This window comes from Lynx rufus, unplaced genomic scaffold, assembly GCF_022079265.1.
Source record: "Lynx rufus isolate CCGP_SWC_20201006 ecotype Redwood Valley unplaced genomic scaffold, mLynRuf1.p SCAF_1, whole genome shotgun sequence".
Lineage (NCBI taxonomy): Eukaryota > Metazoa > Chordata > Mammalia > Carnivora > Felidae > Lynx > Lynx rufus.
Window position 1 is genome coordinate 213097465 of NW_025814823.1, and position 21773 is coordinate 213119237.

Genomic DNA, 21773 nt, shown 5'->3' on the forward strand with positions numbered 1-21773 from the left:
AACTATGAGATAAGTGAAGTTTGTTGTCTGAATCTCTTAATCCTTTGTTTCCTGGATCACACGCTTCTCAAAATCCTTATATCCTACCATTATTCCCCCTGTCTCAAATTCTTTTTTCACTTTAAGGAATAAATAACTGGTGAGGGACTTTACCCAATGGGTAGTTGCATGTAAGCAGGATTAAATCCTTAAGTAAAAGAGTTAAATTGTGGAATATAGGACTTTAGGATTCATCAAGCTTATAAAACGGATTTCTTTTCCTGCTGAGGCCTCTTGAGCCCCTGAAATCATATTACTTAATAATGCCTAATTCTATTCTTTGTATAAGGAAAACCCCCAATGGTAATTAATTTCTTTTCAGGTTTTCCATTCTGCTGAAATTGGATACAGCTTTTTGTATTCATTCAGTAAATATCAGTTTATTGTTATTTCTTTAACAGTAGTGGAGAAGTCAGAACTATTTTTCAACAACTTTATCATTTTACTGGTTTTGGTCTCCAGGTTATGTGAGGCCTTACATACTCTAGTACTTTTAAAACGTTATACATTAAAATCTTTAAAATAAGGCTGAGAAATATAGCCTGCAAGTTTTTTTGATTGAACATTTGCCAAGACCAGATAGAATATATCGAATCCTCCAGGCTTCTGTTATGAAGCCTTTCTCATTTTCTCACAGTTCTTTAACTTGTGACATTGTCTCATATTTCAGCAATGCTGTGGTGTATCGTTTGTTCTTAGGATATGCCCTGGCCCTGAGGGATTTCAGGTAATCTACTGAAATATTTTTATGAAAGAGGCCTCTCTTTGGTTCTCCCAGCTTCCAAGGAGATCTCTAGAATCCCTTTAACTTGTTTCTACAGAAAGGGCTCAAATGTTGCCTTGATTTCAGATTTAAACCCTTGTTGCTAGGCTACTCTGGATATATTTAAAACTCTCTGGTTCAAGGTAGGAGCATTTATATATTCCTGTGCCAAGTACTATCAAGTCAAGAACTATGAAGACAAAAAAGTAGGCTTATTTCTATCTTTGACAGTTGCTCATGTCTCTTCATATTCCTGTGAGCATGATAGATCTTTGATGATAGTGGGGATGGTGGTATAAGCAGAAGTCTAAACTAAATGTAAAATGTGTCAGATGGTCATAAGTGCCGTGGAGAAAAGTGAAATAGAGAAGTGAACTGAGAATGGTAGGATGGAGGGGGATTACATTTTAATATAAGGTAGTTGGGCAAGGCCTTATTGAGAAGGTGACATTTCAACAAAATGTGAAGATTTGGGACTGAACCATGCAGATATTTGGAGGAAGAGTGTACAAGGAAGAGTAAGCAGCAAGTGCAAACACTGTTGAGAGGTGAAAGTGTTTGCAGTTTGTTTTAGGCATGGCACAGAGTGTGGTGTTAGCAGAATGGATTAAAGAGCAGGAAGTGATAGGAAATGATACCAGAGAATTAAGAGGATGGATGGAAGATCTTATAAGCCATTTTAAGGATTTACTTTCTCTTGTTTGAGTGAAATGGGCTATTAGACATTCTGAATAGAAGTCTGACATGATCTAATTTATGTTTTTTAAGGGCTCACTTTAGTTTCTGTATAGAAACTAAAAAGGGTAAAGGTGGAAGCAGTGTATCCAGTGTAATATTCCAGGCAAGAGATGGTTAGGACTCAGACTGTGGACGTAGTATTAAAACAGTGAGGGGCACCTGGGTTAGTCAGCTAAGCTCAGTCAGTTAAGCGTCTGACTCTTGATTTCAGCTCAGGTCATGATCTCACAGTTCATGAGTTTGAGCCCCACTGTCCATGCAGAGCTGGCTTGGGATTCTCTCTCCCTTTCTCTCTCTGCCACTCCCCTGCTCACATGCTGTCTCTCTCTCTTGAATAAATAAATACATTTAAAATTAAAAAAACTTTTAAAACAGTGAGAAGTGATAGGATTCCAGATAGATACTGAGGGAGAGTTAGTAAGATTTGCTGAAGGACAAAATGCTGAAATGAGAAAGAAAGGAGTTAGGGATATCTCCAAGATTTTTGAACTGCAGCTGGTAAAAAACAAGTAACTGAGATGGAAGAGACTGTGGGAGGAACAGAAATTGTGAGGGAAGAAGCTCAGGTGCTCAGTTAGGAGATACCAAGTAGAAACTTGAAATTCAGTTCATTAAATTGAAATGCAAAAAAGTCCAAATAAAAACCTGGCTGTTATCAGCATATAAATGGTATATAAGGAGAAGAGATCCAAGCACTCCAGACACCATTACCCATGCTTCTTTATCCTCCAGCTTGTTGTTGGTTTTGGCCAATAGGAGTCATTTGCAGGAGAGCAGAGAAGAGAAAAGCAAGGTCGTGGGTTGGGAAGGTCCCCCAGCTCATGTCCATGTCAGGCAGCCCCCTCTGCTATTCTAAAAGGTTTCACATGCTCTGGTCACCACTTCTTCCCTTGCTCTCTAGGCCTAGGAATGATGGAGTGACAACTGTTTCTCACTGTTACCAGTCCTGGGTGCTTTGCCACCTCTCATTGTTTCCCTTGACACTATCGACTCCATTTAACTTCTTTATGTTACTGCTTCAGAGTATGCCATCTGTTTTCTGCCAGGACCCTAATGATATAATAGTAGATCCAGTAAAAATAGATTGGAGGTGGTAGCACTTGAACCCTGAGGTCCAATCTATTGTCAGTGATTATTGATAATTATATATAGTTATTAAAATTATTTTTATTATGATTTTATTTGCTTTATTTTATTCTTACAATCAAATGGATTAGAAGCATATTATTAGGAAATAGTAGTTTTGACCTGTTGAATGACCTTAGAAAAGTCATGTCACTTTTCTGAACTTCAGTTGCTGAGTGAGTTAAATAGACATGGGAACTACTGCCTCTGCTTTCAGAAGTCCGTAAATAATGAGTTTGTACCTCCTTCAGGGTTTTGGAAAAAAGTTGTTGGAGGAGAATAAAGGCTGATTGCTTACTGTTAAATAATTTCACTGGTACATAAAACCCACAAATGCTAGCTAGAATTGGAAGAGACAGCTAGGGACAGGGGAAGCCTGTCAATACCTGCAAGGACGAAGTGCATGTCATTTCAAGATGTGTTCAGTAATTTTTTGTGTGTATCAAAATAGATTCTTTCGGTAAAAGACATGTAACTAAGGCAGAAAACAATCTAAAGACTTTGGAATGACAATCTAAAAATTGACAGTTACCAGCATGTTTCCTCTAGGTCTCCTTGCCGAAAGCTATATCCAGGAATGACACAGAGTCACGCAGCCCGGAGTTTAGCAGCTGAGCACCTCTGGATCTCTGGCCTTCAGCACCCAAAGTATAATTCTTAAATCTACACACTGTCTCGTGCAGCGTTTTCTCCCCTCCTCTTCAAATAATATCCAATTACTGAGTGCTGTTCTGGGAGAACCGGGGGAAATGCTAGAAGGAAACACAGCTGAGAGCCACTGTGGTTTGACAACTCTCCAGCTACTTTGAAAATATTTTGGCAAAAACAAGATTTTAAGTAAAACTGTTTCCTTTGGTAACATACCCAAAACTGCAGGTTTTACATTTTCAGTACTATGATTTGGGCCAAAAAGGGAAAAGAAAAGAAAAAGAAAAAAGGGGGAAAAGTTTTTCTAGAGTGTGGAAGAGAGAATCTAAGGAAGAGAGAAAACACTTTGCATGAGAAGCAAGAATGAGGGCAAGGAGGAAACATATGGAGACCTGTTTAACATTCTCTCCTTACTTCTTTTCTCTACTGAGGAATTTCCCCCTGTCAGAGCACAGCATTCTCTTTTGCCCTCAGATGACCTGGAAGGAATTCTCTGGGGATGACCAGGCTAGGATATGTGTTACTGCTTATTATAGGATGATGGATAGTCAACTGGGGAAGGTAAAACCACATGTGGCCATTCCACACTGCAGCCGATACGGGAGGGAATGAAATGGAATGATTTTCATCTGCACCCACTAGTTGGTTTTTAGAGGATATGCTTATCTTTTCTTGCTTCATTTTCTTCCTGGTCACAACCACACATGAAATCCCTCAGTACTTGAAAATTCCAAGCTCTCTACTATCTCATAGCTTTTGTAAATGCTATTTTCTCTACCCAGAATGCTCTGCCTCCAACCCCAGCACTCGTTTTCAGAGTATCCCCCCCTTACTCTCCAGATGATGTTAGCTTCTAGTGTTCTCTTTGTGGCTGTCTGTTTACATATTCCGCAATCATCTGTAAATTCAATGAGGGTTTGGCCATCAACATATCCCCAGGGTCTATCATATTGTGGATGTTTAAAAGTATCAGCCATTTGTCTGAACCTGTCTACCTTTACTTGCTATTTCTTACTGTACTCCTTTCCTAATAACCTACTCCTCCTTTTTTTTTTATTTCCCCTTATATTTCTCTTTCCATTGTTTTTTTTCCTAATATGCTTTCTCTTCCTCCGTAGTTTAAGACCCAAGATAAAGGATGTGAAGTAGAAAGCATATTCTAAACTATAGAATATTAAAGCTAAAATGTGCTTCACAGATTATTCAACTCAGTGCCTCCAGTTGTATGATTGTGCTGTTTCTCAAGGTCACACACAATTCTAATTATATTAGAATTGTGTAATCTTGACTGTATTTGGTCTTCCTTTCATCGTTGTCATGCTTTGGGGGATGGAGGACCCCAAAAGTACTACTCATTTCTCTACCACACAAATTTCCTATCATCCAACAGTTGAAGTCTTATTGGAGAGGGAAAAAAATGCTTCCTAGATCCTTCCTAAATAGTTGCTGTTCTAAGAATAAAACTTAGAGTCAAACTCTGTCCTAAACTTCCCTCAAATTTAAGAGGATCCATCTATCTTGGAGGGGAAGGGAAAGAGCCAAGTTCAATGTTCAGTACCTAAAATAAATGCTCATTTGAGACTGGGCCCAAAGGTCTAAGACACTGTTAGAGAGAGAGAGAGAGAGAGAGAGAGAGAGAGAGAGAGAGAGAGAAATGGTGGTCCTCATCAACAATGAGGATAACAATAGCTAACTGACATTTGTTTATTACTATTTATCTGGCACTGTTCTGGAACCTGTCCTAAATGAAATGTATTCATTTATTTCCCCAAAACACTGTGAGTTAAGTTCCATTATCTCCACTTTACAGATGAGGAATCTGTGGCATAAAAATGTGGAATAATGTATTTCAATGTCTTTAACTAGTTAAATGGAAAGCTAAGATTTGAACCGGAAGAGCATACTGCAAAGCCAAAACTCTGTGGAACACCTTGAATAATGTTTCTAGCCCAAACACAATGAGTTAAGACTCTGCTCTACAGACCAAATGTTTAACAACCTCTCTGGAAGATCTCACTCAGTATAACCAAGTTCCATGAGGTCTGAGATAATTTGAAATCAGAACCTTGGGAATGGTGAGTCCTTTCACAATTATGTATCTAATTAGGTGGTGTGTTCCTGAACTAATTCTGAGATTTTGTGTTGTCTGTCTGCACTTTTCCAATAACTTTCACTTGTGCCAATTCAGTTAATTCAGGCAATAATACTTGAGTTATATCTTCTCACAAGCTAAAGAATCTCTCAAGGACATGGTCTTAACAGAAGTGAAGGGCAAGAGGCTCCTCAGACAAGCATTTTGTTTCTGCTTCACCATGGCATATAGAATAAAATCTGTGCTATATAGCCTTGCACAATCAGGGCCCTGCCCACTGCTTGCCATGGTCTCCAGACATTCTCTCTGTTGTTCCTTGTGCTCCAGCCATTGAGATCTATCTTCAGCCCCTTGAACTCACCAACTTCGTCCTCCAGGGCCTGTGTTCTTGTTCTTTCTTCTACTTAAAACACCTTTCCCATATATCTTCCCATGACTGGATCCTTGCTGTCATTCAGGTCTTAGTTCAACCATCACTGCTCAGTAAACTCTTACCTATCTACCCTTTCTTTGTTCCATTCAGCATGGCTGTAATGATTTTAGGCTGGAAAAAAATTAAAACGCCAATAATCCCTAAGCAACAACAACAACAACGAAGAAAAGAACATTCAATAGATCTCCTACACAACTTGCTTCAGTAATACCACTTCCTAGTATCTTGACAGGAAGATAAATAATAATAATAAATAAATAATAATATATTATTTATTAAGTAAAAGTGAACAAATACGATTATAGAACATCAGCCAAAAATAAATTTGATGATAGTGTAATTAATGTAAGGAATTCTATCTGATGTACTTGAGTAATAGGACCAGTTGTTTATTTAAGCCACTCCTTGTTTCAAATAATAAAATCAAAAAATAAAATCACATGAAAGATACATTTTTTCTCTATTCAATGAGTGCTGTGGTCTGAATATCTGTGTTCCTCCCAAATTCATATGTTGAAATTCTAACTCCTATAGATGATGATATTAAAAGGTAGGGATGTGGGAGATGCTTAAGAGTGTGGAGCCCTCATGAATAAGATTAGTGCCTTAGAAAAGAGGTTCTAGAGAGATCTCTTGCCCCTTCCACCATGTTAGGACATAGCAAAAAGATGCCAGCTATGAACCAGGAAGAAGACCATCACCAGTCATGACAATACCTTGATCTTGGACATATCAGCCTCCAGAACTATGAAAAATAAATTTCTGTTGTTTATAGTTCACCCAGTAAGTGATATTTTGTTGTAGCAGCCTAAACAGGCAAGAAACTGACAAAAGATAAATGTACCTGGCCGTTTAAGAGAAATATCAGATAATTGAGAAGCAAGTTAAGAAACAAGAGTAGGAGTGGGGATGACGAAGGTGTGGAACATCTCCTTTTTAACCTACTGCAGAGTTTAATCTGGAGATAATTTCTATTAATCCTGACTGTCATGAAGCAATTACTGTCTAAGCATCAGTATTAAGGAGTATACATACATCCACTGTGGGCCAGTGAACCAGTTATCAATTTCTGACCATGCAGTCAAAAGCCACAAATGATGTAGTGCTTGGCTGCATTTTCCTTGAGGTATTGAAGTCTTTTATAATGATATTTCATGAGATAGCTTTATCTAAATTCCACTTGTTCCTCATGTGAACCTTGTTCTGCAAAACTCAGAATTGCTGTTCATCAAGCAAGTATCTGTTACAAATTTTGAACAATAATAGAGCTATAATTTGTAGACAGCAAAAGGTGTATTAAACTATTAAATAGTTGCACTTTTAAATATGGAATAAAATATACACTAGATTTATTCAAAGAGGGCTTTGCTGACAGTTAACAAATTTATCAAGATTCGCTTACATTACATTTCAGGACAGTTATTAATCAACCTGGAGACTATATTCTGCCCTAAACACTATATTCAGATTGACTTTTTAAATTAGCTACACAATGTGAGAGACTTTTCTAGGATCCAATCGCAAAGCAGCCTGGGATATATAAAAACCAGCTTCAGTGATCTGGGTTTATGGCAGGGTTTCTCAATCTCAGCACTACTACATTTGGGGTTGATTATTCTTTCTTGTGGGGGACTCGCTGGTGTATTGTTGAATGTGTAACAGCAACTTTGGTCTCTACTCACTAGATGCCAGAGGCACCTCCTTTCCCAGTTGTGACAAACAAAAACTTTTCCAGACATTGCCAAATGTTCCCTGGAGGAAAAATATGCCCCTTGTTTATAGAGTAGGTAAAGAAGCCTTCCAAGTATCCAAAATTTAGGAGCATGACCTTATTCACTGGATCCAAACCTCAGGAAACTGTACCTAAGAACCTAGCCTCTCAACTACTTCTAAAAGCAGACTCATGTGTCCACTGATGGTTTGTTGAAGCTAAGCAGTGGTAAACATATAATATACATATACCATATAAGGTTTAATTTATATCAGGTCTTTAGAGAGAACATGCCTCCTGATTTTAGCTCCACTTGGCGCTTTATTACCTTTGTTTATTTCATTCCAACCTCCTTGTCGAAGGGTTTCTATAAGGGTGAGAACTTGGTTTACTATCACATTTTGTAGCTAAAACTGCTTTAAAGTTATTTGTAATTCTATGACATTAGAGATCTCACCATCAAGTTGCCTGAGGCGTATTTTTAAGGCTCAAGAAAGTTTAAGTCCTTTAGCCAATCTTACTGTTTTCATTATTTCAACCCTTCCAACCCAACTGTGTGTTCAGAATATACAAGGACAAATAATAGTTAAATGATCATTTTCTAAGCAATTCACATTACTCAATATTCATTCTAAAAATGGTTGGAATCAAAATAAGGCCAATCTCAAAATATAGTGATAATCCCAGAATAAATTTATTGATTTATCATGAGATATCATGAGGCTCTGTTCATTTATGAGTGTGTCAAAAATTTCTTCTTTACATTTATATATTTATCTTTGAAAGTATGTTCCACAGGGTATCAATCCTCTCATTCCTTAGGGATTCCAAACATGGCCCCATCAGACCATCTGCCAATCTTGGTCACCACAAATAATTAACCCCACCATGAAGTATTTAAAATATGTAAAGGTTAAAAGATCATAAAAATGAGACCATATGTACAAACATACCACGTGTGCTTTGGCAAGGGAAATGTACATGTTAAGACAAATCTTAACAAGCCTGCCAGAAAGTTAGATCAAAACCAGGACAAAAAGATTCTTTTCATATAAGCCTAGGTATTTCCCTAGCACTTACCCTGAGGTTAGCCAAGATGAAGAAAACCAATATACCCATATATCTGCCTGGCAAAGCCAGGAAGATCCTTAATGGCTGAGAAAATAAAAGACCTAGAACCCTGTGTTTGGGGAGGTGAACTGCCCTGATCCAAATCCTGGCTCACAACTAATTGTATCATCATCTTAATATGCTGGCAAAATATATAACATCTCTGATCCTCAATTTCCTCATCTATAAGATGGAAATGATTATATATTTCTTCTGGAATGTTTTCAGGAATAAATAAGATAAACTGAAAGTGTTTAGAATTTTTTTCCCATCACATAATGAGGGTTACTATTCTAATTAATACAACAAATATACATCCAGTCTCCTCAGGACTGCTAACATTTTGGTGCCCACTCTTAGTTATTTTAGATGATGCTTCAAGGAAACACTGTATTTGTAGAGATGCATCCAGTTTTGTTAAGTGGCTACACCACCAAAGCCAGATTGAGGAAGAGCATATATAGTCAGAATCTAGTTGTGCACAAGCTTTTGTGTTCCCTGAGTAGGTCATCTGCACTGGAATGGGGTTTATCTCACTGATGGGAAATAGCCAAAGGACTCTTCTTGAAGATCACCGGAAGATAGTAAAAAGTGGGGATGTTGGAGTGACTAGGAAGTGGCTTCAACCCATGCATTAAACACTTTCAATTAGTGAGAATAACCTGTACCCTGCTTATGCTGTTTGAATGAGTGGACTGTGAAACTGTCAAAACCTAGGAAGAAATTACTTTTAGATAGCCAATAGTTGGGCTTATCCATGTCACACTCCCCGTCCTTTATAACTGATTATTTAATGTTTATGACACCACTATGCATCAAATTGTTAAATTAAAAATTACTAAAATAAAAATTTTTAAATTGTTAAGATAAAAATTCACTCTAATAGATAGCTAAGTGAATTAGGATTAATTTATATAACCCTGAAGCAGGGGTGGGGGGGGCGGTGAGGGGTAGTTTCTCATGCTTTTTTTTTTTAATGTTTATTTATTTTTGAGAGACACAGTGCATGAGTGGGGAAGGGGCAGAGAGAGAGGGAAACACAGAATCTGAAACAGACTCCAGGCTCTGAGCTGTCAGCACAGCCCCCAAAGCAGGGCTGGAACCCATGAACTGCAAGATCATGAACTGTGAGCCAAAGCCGGATGCTTAACTGGCTGAGACACCCCTAGTTTCCCATGCTTTTAAAGCCTTTTAGAACTTAAAAAATAATGAAATATACCAGAAATTACAGAAATGTATAAAGAGTAATAAAGCAAACTTTTGCTGAGGCTGTAGGACTTCAGGAGTTCCGGCATTAATCTGAGGTCTCAGTTCCTACTCTACATCTTGCTAGTTCCCCTCCCCACCTATAATACCCAAACCTCAGGGCCTAGAGATTGTCAAATGCCCACAGCAGCTAAAGATTTGGTTATCAGTTTCACACTTTACTTTCTCTGAGCCATAAATTTAAAAAGATATGTAAAATATTTCATTCAGCCCTCTACATGTTTTTAGTGGCAATTTTTTTCAGGTTATGTAGCCCCTTCATTAATTTTTTTTATCAGAATGTATTTATTAGTATGAATTTGAGATTTTTTAAAATTTCATTTTAGGTATATATTTGTGTTTGTAAGATATGAATTAAGACTTACAATATTAAGATATGAATGACAATAAAGACAAAATGACCATGAACAGAATTGGTATGCTATATAAATTATTGTAAGGACACACAGTTTTCCATGGTAGAGAGTAATTTTTGTATTTGAATTTCTTTTCAATAGTTCCAAAATAATAACTAAAAGAAAATCAGTGATTTTGTTGTTACTCAGTGAATGTGAACTAAACCTAAACTACCCTCTCCCTTTCCAAAGGCCCTTAGGATATTTTCCCAATTTATAAATTCCCCATTCTAGTGTAAATTATCCTTGGAGAATGGAATGTAAGTGCTAGCAAATCCACTTAGCTGTCTCCATCTCACCTAAAAGTCTGTTGAGTAAATGAGGAAATTCAATCTCTCTCTCTTTCTCTCTCTCTCTCTCTCTCCTTCTGTGTGTGTGTGTGTGTGTGTGTGTGTGTGTGTGTGTGTGTGTGTCTGTGTGTGGTGTGTGTATGTTATCAATCCTCAGAATTCCAAAACTTATGCAGTAAATAAGTGCGGAATTGGTTAACTTGCTGGGATTCAGGTGAGCCCTGGGATATCATCAGGTGGTAAATCTTGCAATGGTAACCATCTTCCATAAGAACACTGACTTACACTCCTCTGTGCATGCTTCTGGCCAACTAAAGCCTGATACCTCCTGCCAAATTTCTCCCTAGAGGATCTGAACTCCAGCTCTGACACCATTGGTGGTCCCATTCAGACCTTCTTGGCCCCACTGCATGGGGAGGGGAGGAAGGAAGGTGTTCTATCCAGTTTTAAGATGAGGAAACTGAGCCTCATCAAGGTTAAGTTTTATGAATTTAAATAATAAACAGTGGAACCAAACTGACTCCAGAGCTCATAGTATTTCACTATACTGCATTGAAAATATAAAAATACTGTTTTGTAAAAAGCTGGCAGCCAGCAGTGCAGTAACTGATTTTAGGGGTGTTTTAAGTGGTTGGGGTTACGCTGGCTGCTTGTGGGAAGCCTAATTTGTTTGGAACATGGCCTGGCACATAGTAACTGTTATATAAGTGTTTGCCATTTGCCATTGCCACAAGCATGGACTCTGAGCAGCTTAGGTGTCACAAGCACATCATAACTATCATGTGTCCACTACTGTTTCCTGGATTCAGACTTAAGAAGGGGACAATTCCCTTAAAGCACAAGCAAGTTTAAGCCAGTGAAAATTTCTGCAAACTGGAGTAATGTTTCTATAATGCTCAGTAAAGCCACAATAATGTCAAGAAAGAAAACTATTTATGTAATCCCATCTGTATAAACAAGATTAGATCTTTGTAGTGCTCCTTAACTTTGTTGGTATTCTTTAGCCCTTTATACAGGCTGCTTTATCTCTCCATACATAAAGATACCAAGTTATAAGAAGTTTGTGTATTCGATTCAATCTATGTCATTTGGATAAAGGCTCGACAAAAGTATCCCTCTAGAATGTCTATTAAGAAGGGATCTTCTTAGGAAAATAACAATATAAATAATGTTAAAGGAAAAGTATTTAAATTATCCAAGGTAACACACATTTTTAAATGTCTTAAACTTTTCCAGAAACAACACAATGATAATATCTAATCATGAGATCTCTTTCTTAAACCAGATTCACAAATAAATTCTACTGGAAAATTCTTCCTATTAGCCTGTCTTCTTCCAGTTTTCACTTTATTAAGATCCTAGAGGCTGCTATCTCCCAAATATATTTTTCATACCCAACCTAAGATTTTTTTTAATAGAATTTAAATCCTCTTTCTTAATAAGGCACAGGTCAAGCCTTGTTCTTAAATCCAATTTAACTAGTAATAACGATGACTTTTGATTAAAAACATTTTTTAATAAATAAATAAATTCCCTCTCTTACTATCTCTAGTTTTCTATCTCTTTCTGATATAATGATTTTAATAATGACCATTACAGATTTTTAAGTATTTTAAGACCCACAATCTCAGGAATATGTGTCATATAAAACTTGTATTTTTTAAAATTTTAGTTACAGCATTTATAAAATTGGTGAATAAATTAATATAATTTATTTTGATTCTACAATGTGCTTATAAATTACCTAATGTTTAGGAAATTCATACTATTAAAGCTTTAGAAAATTAGATGGCTATGTTCTTGGCAGTCTTGAATTTGAATGTTTGTGAATAAATCTTTTATACAAATGAGAATTTCTAATGTTCCTGTTTAAAGAAGAAGATATATATATATATATATAATCACACACACACACACACACACATACACAGAGTTTATAAGAAGTTTGGCCAAGTACTAAGAAACTTGAATATCTCTGTCATTTCAAGTTTAAATTTTTCTGATCTTACTATGTGGATTTTCCTGAGAGTCCAAACTTAAACACTTTCTATATGAAGAGAAATGTTCTATAGTATCAGTCATAAGTCCACTCTGGTCTTTAAAAATATCCAGCAAGCCTCAAATGAGGCTTCATTGTATTTATTTAAATGAATTTAAATAAATTCATTATTTCTTCAGCATGCTTTCCATGTTCTTCTTTTAGGACATTGCCCCTCTCCCATCCCTAATCCTCTTTGTTCTTTGAAGCAGCATGCGGTCCAAAGAACATCTGCCATGTTCTTACATGATCCCACAATCTTGGCACATGGCCCACACCTAGCCAGTTAGTGTCCTTCCCAGAGAAGAATGTCCTTTCTTCTATGACCATGTAAGAACAGAAGCTATTGCCCCCAGCTGTGTCCCTCATTGTATGGAAAATCTCCTATCTTTAAAAGGATAGCACAAACTGATTTTCAGAAAGAAGGCAAGGCATGTGAAAGAGTGAAAAGACAGTGACAGAGAAAGTGAGAGACAGAGGAAGAGACAGAAAACTGAAAAGGAGAGACTCCAGTAGAAAAGGAGAAGGGAGAATTGAGATTATATCAGTGTGATTGTCATATGTGTTGTTTTGGGTCTTGCTCCTTCTCTGGCTCCTGCCTTCCAAGGCTTGGTCTTTAAGCCTTTGCTTCTATCTGTAAGATACTTTGTTATCTTTTCGAAGTTCTCCCCTGCCCTTCAAGCAGACTATTCTTGCAGTCAAAAGATTTCTCATAGAAAGAGCTATCCCAAAGTCTCTGTGGCCCTGCATTTGGATAGTACACAGTTTGATAACATGGAGAATTATTTGCACTTTCCATTAAATTTTAACCATTCACCAAATATTACATCAATGTTATAAGGAAGGAGGAAAAAAAATCACCCAGCAGGTATTATGATTATAGGAACTATTATTTCAAAGATAAGTACCTGAAGGTATGATTGAACTGAGAATGACAAATCAGGCCCAACTAGGACACATAGATGGGGAGACTGGTCCAAAGTAATCCTCCTAGAGAAATTTAGACTATGTAAGGGTGCTGAAGGAACCTGAGTCTTAAGTTACTCAAGTTTTATTTTACCTTCATCACTCCTGGTATATTATAGCACCCTTGCTGCAACAAATTATAACACACTTAGTGACTCAAAATGACACAAATTTATTATATTCAGGCCTGGAAGAAGTCTAAAACGGGTCAGCAGGGCTCTGGGGAAGTATCTGTTTCCTTGCCTTTTCCAGTTTCTAGAGGCTGCCCACACTCTTTGGCTTGTGGCTTCATATAATTCCAGTTCTGCTTCCATTATTATATCTTTTTCTCTATGACTCTTCTGTTGCCTTCTTATAAGGACCCTTATGATTATATTGGGCCCACCTGATAATACAAGATAAACTCCCATATTAAAACCCTAAACTTAATCCATGTACAAAGTCCCTTTTGCTGATACAGGAGTACTGATGCATAGGGGCACTTGTACCCCAATGTTCATAGCAGCACTCTCAACAATAGCCAAATTATGGAAAGAGCCTAAATGCCCATCAACTGATGAATGGATAAAGAAATTGTGGTTTATATACACAATGGAATACTACGTGGCAATGAGAAAAAATGAAATATGGCCTTTTGTAGCAACGTGGATGGAACTGGAGAGTGTGATGCTAAGTGAAATAAGCCATACAGAGAAAGACAGATACCATATGGTTTCACTCTTATGTGGATCCTGAGAAACTTAACAGGAACCCATGGGGGAGGGGAAGGTAAAAAAAAAAAAAAAAAGGACGTTAGAGTGGGAGAGAGCCAAAGCATAAGAGACTGTTAAAAACTGAGAACAAACTGAGGGTTGATGGGGGGTGGGAGGGAGGGGCGGGTGGGTGATGGGTATTGAGGAGGGCACCTTTTGGGATGAGCACTGGGTGTTGTATGGAAACCAATTTGTCAATAAACTTCATATAAAAAAAAAAACAAAAACAAAAAAAAAACAAAGTCCCTTTTGCCTTATAAGGTAGCATATCAGGTTCTGGGCATTAGGGTGTAGACATCTTTGGAAGGACATTATTAGCCTACCATACCTGGTACTGCTTCTTGCAAAAGGGTGCCAAACTGTAGATCAGGAATCGGTGACTTGATACATTATCTCAAGTTTGTCTGGAGAGGTCATCAGCCCTAAAAGCGTCACTATGCATCTCAACATGGGATTCTTGTGGGACAAAACTTAGGACCTGGTGTATACCATCCATTTTTTTTTCCCTATGACTATAGAGCAGATGAGTACTTGTTAGAAACCTCAAAAATGCTGAGAAGATGTCAGCGGTGATGCAAAAATTTGTCTTCACACAGCAGGAACAGATCCAGCTCTAAGAACCCATCTGCTCAAAGTCCTTAGGCTAGGACATTCTGCTTACCAACAAACTGGCCAGGGCACTTATCTAGATTAATAGATCCCCAAAATCTAGAAACATGAGAAAGAGACAGATTCCATGCTGCTGATAACCAATATTCCCACTGTTCTGAAATCTATGCAACTACTGCTCTGCTATCAGGATAAGTGAGCATGTTCTGTGAGTCCTGGTGTACAGAATGCTAGGGACATTTCTGAAAACCACCTGTCCCGCCACTTATAAAAGCAGTCTATAGTTTCACAATAGCAGGAATCCCTTACTACCTGCAGTGTAAAGGAAAGTGGATCTAGGACCACCCAGTAAAAGTTGGAACCACTGAGAGTCTATCATGGGGAGGTTGAAACTATGAAGGAAACACCACTGTTGCAGGAAACTCCACTGAAGCAGTGGGTGGGGCAGGGGAGGAGGAATACCCTGGCTTCTCCCTTCTTCCCATCTACTGACCTACCACCAAGCTCAGGAGAAAGCTAGTTGGCAAGAAAGCCTGAACACACACACACACACACACACACACACACACACACACACACAGAGTTTCCTAGAATACCCACTCTCTTTCACCTTTCCCTAATACAGGAAGAGCAGGGAAAGGGCAAGCAAGGGATCAACACAATAGCCAACTAACTTTGAGAAATATTGGGATAAACAAAGAACAATTGATTTCTTAACTATAGGATATTTCATATGCACTATGATTTTCCATGGAAAGGATATAGTATGTGGTTGAAAATGAACTCTTTCATGCCATGTGCTGTGCATATGTAGTCTTAGTCTCTTTATTTAAGGACTATCCTTTCAGAAACTTTACCTTCAGCTAGACTCACCCAGGAAGGTAGGACTGATTTTGTGGAAATGTTCTGAATTGGCTGCAAGAGTAAATTATCTCTTAATAGACACCATCTACCCTCTTCTTAGGGGAGGCAGTAAAGAAAATTCCAAGTACAAAAAGAGATAAAATCTTTATGGCATTTTCTCTGCTTCCCATAGGGGCCAAATTAGAATTTGCTTTTTACTAATACTTGCATCCAAGGCCCTGGCATTCTGGACTTTGAAGACTCAAACTAGAAATTGAACAGTCAAGAAAAATAAACCCTCTTCCAGGGCACCATTTGAGGGAAATCTAGCTTCTTATGGTCCCTTTACATTTGTTTTCAGCTAATACAATCCAAGATGTTTTGCTAAGACTGGTCCACCTGCCAGACATTCAGCAGTCTGGAGACATTCTCAAGTAGTAGAAGAGGTAATGAAAATAAAAGGGCATGCAAAACATGATGTTTTTCTACATGCTTCTCTTACCATAGACACTTAAAAAAACAAAAATAAAAAGTAATTACTGAAAGCTATCACAGCACGATTTGCTGAGTCACTAAATTAAGGTGTTTTTTTTAATAGACCTGTTTATTTCTAGAGAACTGTTGATTTTTAATAGAGATGTTACTATTTGAGTCCAAATGAGGTTTTTTTGTCCACTTATGTATCCAAAGCTAAGGCTGTGTCAAATAGTAGTTACTATATGTCAGACACAAAGAAATTGTAAGAAGAAAGACAAAGTTTAAGGGAACTCTAAACTTTATCAGAGCTCCTTTGTTGAAGAATTCATGTGCCGAAAATATTGCAAAAGAATTTTAAACTTGGTATCAAGATAGATTTCATGCTGGCCCCCCACTTAGTATCTGTGTGAACTGGAATGGGCACTGATTATATCTGATCTCCAATTCTTTCATGTGGGAATTGAAGGTGATAATGCATGTGGGAATTGAAGGTGATATTCCTTAGGTCATTGTTGGGAGACAAAATGAGATCATGTCTGGGATAATAGTTCTAAATTATCAACTGCTTTTCTAAACAAGAGGATGACCAAAGAAGGATGCACACTTTCTCTGGAATTATGCCAGTGGCCTTAACATGCTAAGATACCTAAAAAATGAAATCAGCCTTCTTGCTTCCTTGTCCTCAGAGACTTAAACTTTCTACAAGTAACTCATAAAATTAGCACTTCACTGGAAATGAAATCTGATTTAAGGAGTATCAGCGTTGAGAAACCTCTTGGAGGCCAGGGATGTTTCTTCTTTCATAATACTATGAATAATATTCACATGGTTTTAGAAATTACTTCAATATGCCACATCTCTAGACTGCTGGTTTTTTCTTCTGATTTTCCTAGAAATTATCTTCCCCACATCCCTGCTATGAATTACTCTCTACTGCCTAACCCACATTCTTGGTAGTAACTATCAAGTTAATTGCTCTTCCTTCGCATAGAATGCTCTGAGCCCTCTGAGTACCAGCGTTTCATTTAGAAACATGACAATAGGTCACATATAAAGAAGGAATTTATCCATATCTGAATCATGTAATAACGTCAGAATTAACTTCGGAAATCATCATATGTAATGGTTTTCAAGACTTTTTATTAGCACAAGCCTTTTATAAAATGAAATCTTGGGTAGAGTGCCATATACAAAATAGACTTGACCAAAACTGCCTTGGATAAAGATGGAGTGAGCTCTAACATATTACTCAGTCTTTTTGTTTCATTGGGGATACTAAGGTTCTATTATACCGTTTGAACACCACTCTATATAGATCAATCTCCCCTTCCTTCCAGGGTTCCAGTCTCTTCTACAATAACCACCAATGGTTTGTTCAACCTTTCAACATTTCCAGTGATGTCCATCCTCCCAAGGTAGGCCATTCTATTTTTAGAAGCTTTGTTTATTTAGAAATACAAAGTTTATTCTTGTTTTGTTGGTTTCCTTGTAACTTCTGTTTGTTGAACCCAGAATAAAACTGGATTGTACTGTATTCCATGTATTTGAGTCAATGACCATATTTCTCTGAAAACATTTTTTTACAAACTAAACGTCCTGATTTTTTTCAACTTTCTCATCATGTGAGAATATGTGGTCCTAATTTCTGTTCAAATCACTTTCCTTTGGGTTTCCTTCAGTTTGTCAATGTCAGTTTTAATTTGTGTGCCTAGAACTATGAGCAGTAACTCCTATCTTGAATGCAACCATCAACTCTCTCATTTTGAGCATTTCACTTCTGTTAATATACATGGCCTGATTCGATTTGGAGGGGATGCATGGAGCTTAGTTAACTAAATCCCTGATACCATTCCTGAATGTCCTACTGCAGAATGGTATCTCTCATACTTTAGACTTATAAAAATTTTTCATGGCTTCACACGGTCATTTTCTTTTACTGTGGCTTATGAAGCCAACCACATGGTTCTTTTAGAAATATGTCCATGTTCTTATCATTTATAGGATCTAGTTTGTAGGATTTGGTAAATAAATGACTGTATTATTTGTTCACATTTTATTTGTCAACCACAGAGACACCATCTTCTTAATTTTCTGTAGATCTTTATTGATATAAATTCTGTTGCAAAAAAATTGGTCATTATTTTAGATCAGAAATATCTAATCATGACTACTCATTTATATCTGACATAAAGAACTTTTCTACTATAGAATTTTTGAGGTTTGAAGAGGGCTGACTATAAGCCTGAAAAGGTAGGAAACCTGCTAAGTTGATTTTGTTATTCTTCAATGGTCCTGAGTCTGTAATCCCAAAAGTCTACCCTCAAACCAAAGGTTTGAGATGAATTTTTAGCAGCAGAAGATCAGTCTGAATTTTCATTTTTCCCTAGGAATTTTTTCAACTTTGTGGGTTTTAGCCAGATACGTTGCCTTCCTTGAACATATTTTCATGTGGTTTTATAATATTTATTCAACATTATTTTCCATTAGTTCTCTATTTTTAATTGTTGGTAACCATTTCAGTGTGTTACTATTACATGGTGCAGAACTGATTTATCCACGTTAATGTCTGAGGAGACCGTGACCCATTTTATTTGCTGCATGGTTAGCCCCGGTATTCATGGCAGGTTTTCTGAATATTTCTGATGAAGTCTTTAATCACATGTAATTCTGAAAACACATTCCCATTTAGTAAGACTTACACAGGATGGTAAGCCCAACATGGCAAAAGGTTTCTAAAAAATTCCATAAACATTAAGCATATTTATGTCATAGCATTAAGTTTGGTCAATTTGAAACTTACTGTATTGTAGTATAAGAGACATTTTGTTTGCTTGTGTTTACTTTCCCAGGAGTAAATGCGTTTTGGTTAACCACAATGGCAAACTTAGTCAAGACATTTATGTCAACAAATCCTACTGCTTAACAAAGTCACATTCTTAGTTTCTAGGACAGCAGACTGGATTCTAAGTAATAAGGTGTTTATAAGGCATGCTGTAAATCTGGGACTATAAACATGTCTACTTTTCTGTTAAACCTGCTGCTGTGCATGAGGTACAATAAGCTCTCTTTTCAGTTTTATGGTGGCCAGTATGTTGGCTTCCCAATCCTGATTGCTGTTGATTCTGCTGTTCTCAAAGCCTCCTGCCAAGCTCTTGACCCAAGTCACGCTCCTGGTGATGTCATGATGCCACTAAGAATTTGCTCATTCACTGTACCTGAGAGTCACATACCTTCTCTATTAGTCACACACTACTTGGAGAATGACATTGTGAAAAAAAGCAGGTCTCTCCTTCCCCTATTTCAAAGGTATCACATTTTTAGGTCTTTCATAATGAGCTTATAGATATAGTAAGATGATTATTGTTTTTACAGAAATTATTTTTAACAAGGATTTTTCTCAAGAGTTAACAATACTACTTTTGTTGTTTTGACAAGAAACAAGATTTTGTCTGCATTTATAAGTACAATTTATTCCAATTCAACATATATGCATGAAACACAGTGCCTGCTATTTGAGATTATCTCGAATAATCTCAGTTACTAATGCCAAATATCTGTAGGAAAAGAAGAGAAACTGGTAGTAGATCTGGGTATTTAAATTACATCATGTCAAATATATCTATATGGAAAAATCTGATCACCTAAGTTCTTCACTTTTCACCCAAATACTATTTATATAGATACACCTTGCATCTTGCCTTACTTCACACTTTGATTCCCTGACCCAAATTACTCATATATTAATGTTCCAGAGATCCTGTTAAATCAAATATTAAAAACAAAAACAAACAAAACCTCAACAAAAAATTTCTTACAATCAGCCGACTTTGAGCTCAGTCCTAAGCAAATAGCTCTTGAATTTGTATACTTTTTGTTCTAAGATAACATCAGTGTTTTAACCAGGCATGAACAATGACTCAATACAAATGACTAAAAGCCACAAGTTAATTTCTCATGGACTATGATGGACTTGGAGCTTATGCTCTATCTTTGATATGTCAGAGTGTTTCCTCCGACATTTCATTTAATAAATGAGGTGTTTTTTTGGTAGAAAATTTTCTTCTGCTACCTTCAGGAAGAAACTCCATCAGTAACTCTTTAACCAAACATTAGAGGCTATTTCTGGAAAGTTCTTTGAGTTACTTTGTCCACAATTATACCTACATATTTGACATTCAGATTTGACAGTTAACATGAATTAGGCAAAAATCATTTTCTTAAACAGTTTTTCAAATTTCAGTGGTATACAGACATTTTGCAAAAGAAAAAAGTCCTTGTAGATCCCGCATGTTAAATTATTTTTACCATGATGTTAATTAAATGGAAGATGATTTTATACTATAAAATGTAACCACCTCTCATGTTCCCCTGGCACTTCAGTCCAGCTATGCACCTGGCCGCATGGCCACCAACCCCTGCTGCCTGGGGTCCTGGGGCTGGCCCTGCTGAAGGCATGGTGCTGCCGGACCAGAACAACTTGTGGAACGTTTTCCAGAGGGTTGATAAAGACGGGAGCGAGGTGATATGGGATAACAAGCTTCAGCAAGCACTATCTAACAGTACTTGTGCTCCATTTAATCAGTGACTGTCGGGTCAATCATGTCTATGTTTGAGAGAACAAGGCTGCCGTGAACTTAAGTGAGTTCACTGGTGTCTGGAAGTACATCACAGACTGGCGGAACATCTTTCACACTTATGACAGAGACAACTTTGGGATGATTGATAAGAACAAGCTCAAGCAAGCCCTGTCAGGATATGAGCTCTCTGACCAGTTTCACAACATTCTCATTTGCAAGTTTGACAGACAAGGATGGGGGCAGATCATGTTTGATGACTTCATCCAGTGCCACATCGTCTTGCAGAATGCTAGATCAGTGAAAGTGAAGTTTCTGTGGCCTCCTAAGTGCAACAATCCATGATTTCCGCACTGAGATTGACAGATATATTCAGGCATTACCATTTGGATCAGGTCGGCTGGATTCAGGTGTAATATGAACAGTATCTGTTTATGGTCTTTAGCCTCTTATAACACTGGCCTTTGCAAATAGCAACATGACTTATGGAAGGAAAACTAAAAATGTCAAATCTCCCTTTAAAGAACAGGACAAAAATGCAGCTAGATACTGTTCTTCTTTTACATTTTAATTTTTTTTATGTTTATTTCTGAGCATGAGAAATAAGCAGAGACAGAGCATAAGTGGGGGAGGGGCAGAGAGAGAGGGAGACACAGAATCAGAAGCAGGCTCCAGGCTCTGAGCTGTCAGCACAGAGCCCAATGCGGGGCTCAAACTCACAAACCGTGAGATCATGACCTGAGCCGAAGTCGGATGTTCAACTGACTGAGCCACCCAGGTGCCCCTTTACATTTTATATAATTAACATTTGAGGGCTAAGCTAAGCTTAAGGCTAAGCTTTGAGGGCTAAGCTAACATTTGTGCATAAGCTAATTAAGGTTTTTGCAAGTGTAACAATAGTTAT

The 21773-nt window shown here is 37.4% G+C and overlaps 1 pseudogene; it reads left to right on the plus strand.

Annotated features, from left to right (window-relative positions):
• Nucleotides 1-20682: 20682 nt before the first annotated feature.
• Nucleotides 20683-21324, plus strand: LOC124510302 (programmed cell death protein 6-like; annotated as a pseudogene).
• The last annotated feature ends 449 nt before the right edge of the window (nt 21325-21773 follow it).